The sequence below is a fragment of the Scylla paramamosain genome, unplaced genomic scaffold, assembly GCF_035594125.1.
Source record: "Scylla paramamosain isolate STU-SP2022 unplaced genomic scaffold, ASM3559412v1 Contig68, whole genome shotgun sequence".
Classification (NCBI taxonomy): Eukaryota; Metazoa; Arthropoda; class Malacostraca; order Decapoda; family Portunidae; genus Scylla; species Scylla paramamosain.
In genome coordinates this window covers 447,501-460,000 of record NW_026973733.1, presented here as the reverse complement: position 1 = coordinate 460,000, position 12,500 = coordinate 447,501, and positions in this window count along the sequence as shown.

Here is a 12,500-nt window from a genome sequence, read left to right as displayed (position 1 = left end):
TTCATCCCTTTCTCTGGTAAACTCTGGAACTCCCTGCCTGCTTCCGTATTTCCACCTTCCTATGACTTGAATTCCTTCAAGAGGGAGGTTTCAAGACACTTATTCATCATTTTTTGACCACTGCTTTGACCCCTGTATGGGACTGGCATTTCAGTGGGCATTTTTTTTATTACATTTTTGTTGCCCTTGGCCAGTGTCCTTCCTACATAAAAAAAAAAAAAAAAATAGTAGTAGTAGTAGCAGTAGTAGTAGTAGTAGTAGTAGTAGTAGTAATGCTATTTTTCATATATTTAGTAATTTTTTTTTTTCATATTATTATTTATATTTATATTTTTTGTTTTGTTTTGACATTCATACGAATGCTATAAAGGTGAAGCATAGAAATTTATTTGATTGATTAATTAATTTATATATCTATTTATTTTGATTTTTTAAATTAATTAATTTATTTATTTTTATTATTATTATTTTTTTTTTTTATGTCTCTATGATAAGCAAAGCATTATAGAATTTATGAAAGCACATATCCTCTAGAGTCTTGCCCTACAAAAGATTCTGTAAAGTAAAAAATAAAGGGAATAAGTGTCAGTGACGTTTGATGAATAGAGGAAGGCGTGGCAGAAATTACCATAAAACGTATATAAATGAAAATTTATCTTCCTCGTATTTTCCAACTTGCGTTTGCTTCTTGAAAATTTAACTGGGTGGGTCATATAGCAGACATATTGTTCTTTCCTCCATTGTAGTTTGTTTCCAGCAAGCCCCCTAAATAAAGTTTCTGTTTTTTTTTTTTTTTTTTTTTTTTTTTAAAGAAATGAGGAATTACATTCTAACGCTGATCACTGAGCGGAGCGTAGACGAGCTGCTATCCTCAAGGACGTTACCTCTCTCTCTCTCTCTCTCTCTCTCTAAATAAGACTTTAAATAAAAAGAATATATATATATATATATATATATATATATATATATATATATATATATATATATATATATATATATATATATATATATATATATATATATATATATATATATATATATATATTAAAAGACAATGAATATCCTCTGGGGAAGGGGTGACAATCCTTATTTAACCCTTAATTTCAGTTGAATTTTGACAAGTCTACGTTAAAATGTTTCCATTTTTCTGCAGTGATAAAGAAACGTAGAGGGGTAGCTAATATATTTAATTGTTAATTGTATCTTTTTTTCTTTCTTTTTTTCATTTATTCTTTTATTAATTTTTCTTTTCATTGCTTAATTATGCATTATGCCGACACTGCAGGTTACAATTGCAGATATTGCAAGTATTTTTGACACAATACAAGTACATCCAGCTAAACTATTGCTACAGTATAGAGAGAGTATTTCGATTACATACCTTATTCTTCATCTTCTTTTCTTCTTTTTTTTTTTTAATAAATATAATAATAAATAAATAAGTAAATAGGTATTGTCAAATGAAATCGTCGAGATTACGCAGGGGTTTCGGGCAATACTTGGATGGGTGACTACACAAGCCTCATCTGTCTGAAAAAAAATAAATAAATAAAAAAAATAAGAATAAGAATAGGGAGAATGAACGAAAATTTTAAGTAATAAAGATAACAGTAAGAATTATTATAACAAGAATAAGAAAAATTACAATAAAGGAATATAAAAAAAAAGAAAGAAAGCATCCCATGTCTTTCTTCCTAATTGTCATAGAAGGGTGAATTCTTTTGTATATTTTCCAACATTTCCAATACAACGATATGAATGGGGGAAGAAAGAATAAGAATAATAGAAAGAAGGCCTCCCAACACCTAGTTCTCCGGTCTTGGCCAATTAGCTAACGGCGGGATCAGCGCAGTTAAGCAGGGGGTCCGGGAAGAACTTGGATGGGTGACCACAAAAGCCTCATCTCTCTGAGAATAGAAAAAAATAGCAATAAGAATGAGGAGAATGAACGAAAAACGAAAATAATAAAATAACAATAACAACTATAATAAAAAAAAGAAGATTAAGAATAAAAAGAACAAAAATAAGGGAAAAAAGTAATAATATATCTCTCTTGCTAATTGTCGTAGAATTATGAATGAAGGGTTAATTTTAGTGCATATTTTCCAACATTTTCAGCACAACAATGCAACAACAATACAGGAAAGAATAAGAATAAGAGAAATAAGCCCTCCCAACACCTTGTTCTCCGCTCTTGACCAATCAGCTGACGGCGGGATCAGCAAGGTTAAGCAGGGGGTCCGGGCAGAACTTGGATGGGTGACCGCACAAGCCTCATCTCTCTAAAAGTAGGATAAATAAGAATAAGATAAGGAAGAATAATAAAAAAAAATGAAAATAATAAAGATAACAATATTAATTATGACAAGAATAAGAAAAAAATAGAATAAAAAGAATGAAAAAAATAAGAATATCACAACTTTCTTGCTAATTGTCTTAGAATTTTAAATGACATGTCAGTTCTGCTGTATATTTTCCAAGATTTGTTATGAATGAGGGAAGAAAGAATAAGAATAAGAATAAGAATAAGAACAAAATGAATTAGACTAACAATAATGATCACATCTTTCATGCGGTGACTGCGTGGGCGATGAGCCTCACTGGACGTTTCTGACCAATCACAAGGCAGGGTTGGAGTCGTCGGGCCCACCCGATTCATATATAAAGGGATTTTGTGGGAAGCGCGGGCAGTAGCGGCACGCAGACCGTTCGGACGCTGAGTGAAAGTGCTGGACAGCAGCTCTCGCCGCCTCGTACTTACTCGCCACCGAGTCAAGGAGCTAGGTGATCATAGACGGAAGAACACCAGCTGCCTTCCCAGGTCCCACTGTGTACCGGAGCTCTCCCTGTCCGGTTGAGAGCTCGCCCTGTGGTTCCTCGCCATCCTCCCTTTTCCCTTCCTTGCTCCCAGCTTCGTTCTTTGCCAGACTGCAGTGAGCGGACCCAGAACGTTCCCGAGAGTGACCCTCGGTAACTAGGTGGATCTGTTGGCTCTGGCTTAGAAGGCTGCTGGGTAAGCTTCCCTCTTTACCTCCAACTTGATATTTCCTTTCCCCTCCTTCAGAGGAAATCTCTGCTAGGGCTAGGTCGTGGGGCAGGGCCATTACGACAGCTTTTAGGAGCTGGGTGACTAAACTGCCCCACATAGGCAGGCTCCTTCTCTTTCTTTTTTTTCTATCCATTTATTAGCTGTGGGTTTTTGTCGGGCCTCGGCCCCCTTATAGGAATTATTGTTTTTATCATGTGAAAAATGGCGAGAGTAAAAATAAAAACAACAAACAGCCAAGATCCACGAAGAAAGAACACTCTCCTAACAATACTCAGCAACAATGATGTCTTCCCTACCAACATAATTCCAGTCCAAGATGGATTCATCATCGTCTCGTCAGATGAAGAGCAAGAAAAGATATTCAAGGACAAGATTAAGGAAGAATTTTCCCAAGAAGACATGAATCCAGTAATACCACCAGAACTGAAAGCAAAGAAAACAGTCATAGCCTTTAATGTTAATGCACACATCTACAACAACTCTGAAGACGACATATTAAATGAATTGTATACTCAAAATTCATTCCTGGAAGGCAATATTGATAATGTTTTCAAGTTCCCTAACTCTAAAACAATTAAAATAACATTCTCTCAGGCAATCTATGCCTCTAAAGCTACAGAACATGGACTAAAGCTTTTTTCCATGAAAATTCCACATTACCAAATCCAGCAAGATAAATTTTATCACATCCAAACATGCTTCAGATGCTACATGATAGAATCTCACACCACAAAAGACTGTACAAAGCATAAAGAATATAAAATATGTTCCGAGTGTGCCGAGGAAGGGCACACGTGGAAATCATGCAACAAAGAGAGCAAAAAATGCATCAATTGTGGAGAAAACCACAGGACACTATCTATGAGATGCAAAATAAGAAAAGATGTAATAAAGATGAAGAGAGAGGAAGAAAAGGAGACAGCATCATACTCCCAGATAACAAAGACAAACAACATCCCCACAATGAATAACAGCACATCAACACAAATCAGCAGAGAAGACCATTTCAAAATATACTCTTGCATGATACACGCTCATCTAATGAATGTAATAGAACCAGGAAGCTATGAGAAAGAACTTAATGCCACTCTAAAGGAAAATAAACTTCCTCAAATAAAAATACCCAAGACACCTAATTCCTCAAAACTCCTCTCACTTCTAGCCGACACAGAAAAACTATCCTTAATGGAAACTGAAGACCTACTAACAGACACACAAACAGATCAACAACAAAATGTAACAACACTAGACACACACACCCAACAAGTTTCTACCAAACAAAAAACACAAACAAACACAAAGAAACAACTTGACAGCGATGAAATAGAACTTAAAATAATAACAAGAGAGAGCCAGGGATGGCCTAAAAACATCACAATGGGTCATCTGATAAAAGGAATAGAGGATGGAACATATAAATACACCTACAATGAACCAACCATGAAATCTCACGAAGTGATAGGACTAATCAAAAAAGGTGATATAGTGTTGAAAGACTGCTTCACTATACTGGAAGACAGTGTATTCAGGAAAATAAGAACAGGACAGTGCAATGAAAGGTCTCCAGTTGCTAGGCAAACACAAAAACTAAAAACAAAAAACACACAGTAACACACAAAAACACTCACACACACACCAACAAAGTCACACAAACAACATGGCTCTAAGAAACATTAAGATAATACAACACAACGTACTACACTGGAACAACAGACGAATATCACTCTCCAACACATACAGAATAATAGACCCAGAAATAATACTCATAAACAGCCACGGCATACAAGAAAACACACCAATGAAAATTCCTGGATACAGAGTACACACGAAAAATACCCTCAATAATGCGTCAGATGGCACAGCTATAGCAATAAAAAAGAACATACAATATAAACTACTTGATGATTTCCTATCAGATCTACTTGCAGTAGAAATAAGTACCACCACAGGAAAAATAATAATTTCAACTTTATATCAACCACCATCAAGAACATATATACCCATACCTGACTTCACTAAATTGTTTAGACGTACCTGTCCAGTATACATGCTGGCTGACTTAAATGCAAATCACCCCAACTTAGGATACACTCACAGCAACAACAAAGGCAGACAAATCAACACTTTAATACAAAACAGACTAATACAACATGTCGGACCAGATTTTCCTACTTATTATACACACAGAAGAGGCACAACACCAGACATTATACTTACAAACCACCGCACATACCACAACACACATGCAGTAGAAGGACCCCTCACCACAAGCGATCACATTCCAATAATTTACACAATAGCCACAGCCCCTATACTCATTCCAGCTCCACCAAGACCCAACTACAATAAAGCAAATTGGGAAACATTTAAAAGACATGTCACCAACACACTACACACAAACACACTACACGAAGAAACACTTGAAACAATAGACACTGCCACTGAAAACTGGCACCAGGCAATAGAGCAAGCTATGCAACAAGCCATACCCACTACACGTTACAAATGTCTACCATCACCCAAACACACAGACACAACAAAACTACTTAAGACACTTTTTACAGAACTACAGACTTACTCACGTGCACACGGTTGGTCCTATCAGAATTACAGATACTACAAACAACTACAAACACTACTACACGAAGCTTTAATACAGGAAAATAGAGAACACTGGTACAGACTAATAAATGAAGTTTCGAGCACTTATAGAGATCCTACAACATTCTGGAAGAAAATTAAACTACTGACAGGCAACAGAGAGAACGAACCCCACTACATTAGGAACAAACATAACAACAAAGTATACACCGACAGAGAAAAAGAGGAAGTACACAGAGAGTACTGGCAAGAAATCTTTAGTGGAGAGGAGGATGGAGAGGAAGATCACATGGAAAATGAGATTGTCTTACATAACATCAGAAATAACACCCACAGAACAATTCCCTACAATAACTCTGACATTACCAGACTCAACACACAACACACTGACACGACAATAACTACAGAAGAATTAAAAAACATCATAAAGCAGCTAAAAAGAACTAGCCCGGGACGAAGTGGAATTAATAAAACAATCTTAACACACCTACCAGACACAGCAATAATTAGACTAACAGAAATATTCAACAGCACTATCTCAGCAGGCTATTTTCCCGACAAGTGGAAAAACGGAATCATCAGACTAATCCCTAAACAAAATAAATCCCCTCAACAGGCTCAAAATTACAGACCAATAACGCTATTAGAAGTACCAGGCAAAATCCTTGAGCGAGTGATAAATTCAAGGCTAAAAACACACCTAGAAATTAATAACTTATATAACACTTACCAGTTCGGTTTTCGTAGTAATAGAGGCACCACACAAGCACTAGCAGTCATCACAGAACAAATAGCACACAATAAATCAGATAAAGGCCAGTGCCAAGTCATACTAAGAGACATATCTAAAGCTTTTGATCAAGTCTGGCACCTCGGTCTTAAGCATAAAATCCTACAACTACAACTCCCTATTACAATAGAAAAATTTTTATGCGACTTTTTATCTGATCGCACAGCATCCATTAAAGTTAATCATTACATTGGTCCTACATTTAATTTAAACTGCGGTGTACCACAAGGCAGTGTTCTGTCACCAACACTCTTCACAATTTACACCAATGATATTCAACAACCTATACAAACCCTTAACATCAGTTTTGCAGACGACATAACACAAATAATTGGCTACCCAGGAAGGTCCAAGAACATGCTCAATATAAAAACAGAGAGAGCAATAACAGCAATTAATAACTACGAAAGGAACTGGAAAATAAAAACCAATGTTAATAAATTCACCCCTCTGCACCTTGGAGCAAAACTTACCTTTCCACTCATCATTAACGAAGAAGAAATAGAATTTAAAAGTACCGGCAAATGCCTTGGTCTAACCATAACTACAGGTGGCTACTACAAACATATACAGGAGCGTAAAAATATAGCAATAGCGTCACTACAAAAACTCTACAAGTTACATAACATGCCAGAGAAAATAAAAATACACTTAGTAAAAGCACTAATACTACCAATACTTGATTACCCTCCAATCCCTATGCACACAATGAGCAATAACCAAATTAGCAAACTTCAAAAAGTTCAAAACAAAGCACTTAGATTTGCAACAAATCAGAAACACCCTTACACCATGACAACAGAACAAGTACACATACACACCAAAACAGCACCTCTCAATATACGTCTACACTACAGAGCAAAGACAATTTGGGAAAAAATTGATGAGTTGGGCCTGCCTAACTATCAAAGCCTAAAAGACAACTCAGATCAAATAGTAAAATACCACCGTGATTTCCCTAGCAGCCTACAGGCATGCAAAACAATACCCAACCCAATATATTAACAAACCGAAAATAAAGGAAACATACTCACCTTAAAACACTTACCTTTACTCACTGTATTCCTGAAGATGGCCAAACACAAAAACTCAGCACACACGGGGCATCTGGAAAGGAAAGAATATTATGTAACTCCAACACTCTAAACAGCAAACACACACACATGCTTCACATGGGACTCGTAGCTGGCCTCCTCTCTCCCCACTCCGCGCCCTGAGTCGGCGGTGAGGCGGTATGCCAAGCCGGTGTTCACCACACCGTAGTGCACAGCCGAGGGGTACTGGCCACTGGTAGGGCTTGCTGGCCCCCAGCAAGCGGTAGATGGGGAGGGGGTTGCACCTCATCCTGAGTCGCTGACACCCGGGGACCTACCTATAGGGGGTAAGAGTTGTGTGGTGTCGGCGAGGGAGTAGTGGTAGAGTCTCTCTCGACTCGCCTGCGGTGTAACAGGGAGAACAATCGCGGCCCGTGCCATCACATGAAGTCAGCACACAGAACACAAACATTCTCACAAACACATAATACACAGTATAACATCAATAAGTAAAATAGCAAGGTGGACAGCCCACCATCTTTAATCTTATACTTCTTTCATTATTTCTCACTATCCTCTTATACTCATATTATTCTTCCTTCACCCATCTTTTCTATAAATATAGATAGATAGATAGCGCGGGCAGACTCAGCTGAGTGTTCGTTGTGAGTTGTTGTTACCACAACTATGGCACGTACCAAGCAAACGGCTCGCAAGTCCACTGGTGGCAAGGCGCCCCGCAAGCAGCTTGCTACAAAGGCAGCTCGCAAGTCTGCTCCAGCCACTGGAGGTGTCAAGAAACCCCACCGTTACAGGCCTGGAACCGTTGCTCTCCGTGAGATCCGCCGTTATCAGAAGAGCACTGAGCTGCTTATCAGGAAACTGCCTTTCCAGCGCCTGGTGCGTGAAATTGCTCAGGATTTCAAGACTGACCTCCGCTTCCAGTCCTCTGCTGTCATGGCTCTCCAGGAAGCTTCCGAGGCTTACCTCGTGGGTCTGTTTGAGGATACCAACCTGTGCGCCATCCATGCCAAGCGCGTGACTATCATGCCAAAGGACATCCAACTGGCTCGTCGCATCCGTGGCGAGCGTGCCTAAGAAGTCATCCACGAATGATCTTCATAACAGCAATATCTAGGCCCTTTTTAGGGCCAAACATCTCTTTCATTAAAGAATTTTCATAGACAATCTGTTTGGTTTTGTGGAAGAAAATATTTATTTTCCATCTTTCAGTATCAGGTATCGACTTTCAACTCAATATCCTTCCCCCCTTTTTTTTTTTTTATATTATTATTATTATTCCCTCTTCCATGGCCATATCTCTTTCACTTGGGAGAATTTTTATCTTTCTTTATCTCTATTTTTTTTTTATCTTTTCTTTATCTCCACAGAATAATAATCACGATAATAATAAGCATAATAATAATAATAATAATAATAATAATAATGATACAATAATTATTATAATAATAATCATAATAAAAACAACAATATTAATATTATTAATAATGATAATAATAATAATAATAATAATAATAATAATAATAATAATAATAAAAATAATAATAATAATAATATTAATAATAATAACAATAATTATAATAATAATGCATTTGTCTATATCGTATCTTTTTTCCTTTTCAAGTGTGGCTCCAATGGAGCCGGGTATTATTTTATACTGGCAGCAGTATACTGGCCGCCTGTTTACTTGGAGGAGGTATACTTGGTAACAGCCTTGGTGCCTTCAGAAACAGCGTGTTTTGCCAGTTCACCAGGCAGAAGAAGACGGACAGCGGTCTGGATTTCCCGGCTGGTGATGGTGGAGCGCTTGTTATAGTGTGCCAGGCGGGATGCCTCGGCAGCGATGCGCTCGAAAATGTCATTCACGAACGAGTTCATGATTGACATGGCCTTGGAGGACACGCCAGTGTCTGGGTGGACTTGCTTGAGCACCTTGTAGATGTAGATGGAGTAGCTCTCCTTCCTCCTGCGCTTCTTCTTCTTGTCGCCCTTGGCAATGGCCTTCTGTGCCTTGCCAGCTTTCTTGGCAGCCTTTCCTGATGCTTTGGGAGGCATAGTGTCGCCGTACTGCTGTGAGAACGAGTGTGCGTTTTCTCAGTTGAAAAGTGGTATATATATTAGCGTGCCTACTCAGGATCAGGAGTCGCCACCTCAGCGAGCGTCCTGATTGGTCCAGACGCGCTCTGGGCCGATCTGATCTCGCGTATATATAGCCGTTTTTCCCAAAATTCACTACTTGCTCGCAGAGCTACCGACGAGGTTAGAGTACTCGCGCTCCTCATTTATCACCAACAACAACAACTACTACTACTACTACTACTACCACAACATCCATTATCATGTCTGGACGCGGCAAGGGAGGAAAGGTGAAGGGAAAGTCAAAGTCCCGTTCCAGTCGTGCTGGACTCCAGTTCCCGGTCGGCAGGATTCATCGCCTTCTAAGGAAAGGCAACTACGCCGAGCGCGTGGGTGCTGGTGCCCCCGTGTACCTTGCGGCAGTTATGGAGTACCTGGCTGCTGAAGTCCTTGAGCTTGCCGGCAATGCCGCCCGTGACAACAAGAAGACTCGCATCATCCCACGTCACCTGCAGCTGGCCATCCGCAACGACGAGGAACTTAACAAGCTCCTCTCCGGAGTCACCATTGCACAGGGTGGCGTGCTGCCCAACATTCAGGCCGTGCTCCTTCCCAAGAAGACTGAGAAGAAGTAAATAAAGGGCCTCCCTCCCCTTCAGCCAATATCACCATCAATCCGGCTCCTCTTCGGAGCCACACGTTCAAACATCTAGAGAGTTGTGTAGACTATACTGGTATATCAATAATAAGCAAGTAGTGTATACTATATTTCTACTAATGTACCTGCTGTGTGTCACAGTGGAGAGTTGATTAGATGTGTTGCCTATTGTGATATGTTGAGCGTCTTTTTCATCTCAATGTATATTTTGTTTTATGAGAAACTGAGAACGATGAGGGGCGTGATCATTGAAATAAGTCAATGATAATAATAATAATAATAATAATAATAATAATAATAATAATAATAATAATAATAATAATAATGATAATAATAATAATAATAATAATAATAATAATAATGATAATAATAATAATACTTGGAGAAGACCTGATGAAGTGAGAAAGATGGTTATAATTAATAATGGTTTCTTTTCTTAGCTCAGATAGTGATAGTGAACATGGTTATGAGAAAGTAGTAGTAATAATAGTAGTCTATGGTCCTTCTTTCTTTTCATGTTTGTGGACCTTAAAAAGGTCCGGGAGATGATGTTATTCAATGATGATAATGCAAGCTGAATAGCTGGCACCATCTCAATAATGGAGCGATTTAACCACCAAATCCGTACAGGGTACGGCCCTGACGCTTGAGGGCGTAGACAACGTCCATGGCAGTAACGGTCTTACGCTTGGCGTGCTCGGTATAGGTGACAGCATCCCTGATAACGTTCTCAAGGAACACCTTGAGCACCCCACGAGTCTCCTCGTAGATGAGACCAGAGATGCGCTTGACGCCACCTCGGCGAGCTAGACGACGGATAGCAGGCTTGGTGATTCCCTGGATGTTATCACGCAGAACCTTACGGTGACGCTTGGCGCCTCCCTTTCCAAGACCCTTGCCTCCCTTGCCGCGGCCAGTCATGGTGATGAGAGCTGCTAGTACGACGTAAGAACGGTCTAACAGGAAGCTCACGAATGTGCCTCAAAATAACATAACATAACAAAGAGAGAAAAGATGGGGAGGGAGAAGTGGGGATAGTGGGAAGAATAGGGGGGTGATAAGAAGGGAATTGTAGTAGGAGAAATAGTCACTGGGGCTTGACCCAGGCGCAATTTGAATTAGGAGGGACATCTTTTTTTTATGTTTTTTATTTATTTATTTATTTTTTTTTTTTAACGTGTTATATTCATTCTAAGATGGCCAGGAAGACAAGGGCTTTATCGGGGAAAGCAGGAGAGTCCTCCACCAACCGAGCAAGCCAAGCCCAACACAGCCACAGCCACGGACGCCGCCCACGCACCCAAATCCCCGGGCCAAACCACGCACAAGTTAGGGGCCAGACTATCCAGAGCCTGCATTATCAGGTTGTGAAAGAGGAGTGAAGGACAGTCAGAGTAAAAAGGGTTTTTTTGTGCTTTTTATTGGTTCAAAGAAGGACAGAGGAAGAATTGCATCCGTATAGCGGAGGGACCTACAGTTTTACGTGGGTTCCGAACCACGGATAGTAGTAGAGTGATTTGGTGATGGCCGGGATATTTATTGTATGATGTAATGTGGTGGGTGAAAAAAGCGGTGTTGGTCCTTTTTTCTTGTGTCCTGTGACTCGTCCTGCAAAAAGGCCACCCTGCTAAAAAAAAAAAAAAAAAAAAAAAAAAAAAAAAAAAAAAAAAAAATATATATATAAATATATATATATATATACATATATACACATACACACACATACATACATATATACATATATACATATACATACATATATACACATATATACATATACACATATACACACATATACATATATATATATATATATATATATATATATATATATATATATATATATATATATATATATATATATATATATATATATATATATATATATATATATATATATATATATATATATATAAATATAATATAAAAAATGTCGTGGTGTTATATGCATGGGGAGGGAGAGGATGGTTTGTGATAATGATTGACGTGATGGTAGGATGTGCAATGACAGAGGCTCGAAAAGGCTCCCTCACCGCAACGAGGGGTCAAATCTAATACCATCTGCCTGCACGCGGTAAGTCGCTGGTGGCGGGGGGTGAATGGGGATTCCTGCATGGATGCTTCCAGGGCCCCGCCCCACCATCTCTTGACTACCTTCCTGCCCAGCCCTTGCCGCACCCAACTACCTCTGTGTGGGGGGTGAAGTGGCTTCCACTGAATGGTGTGGTTACCGTCCCCATCATCAGTACTGGCCGCTCCTTAACTACCTCG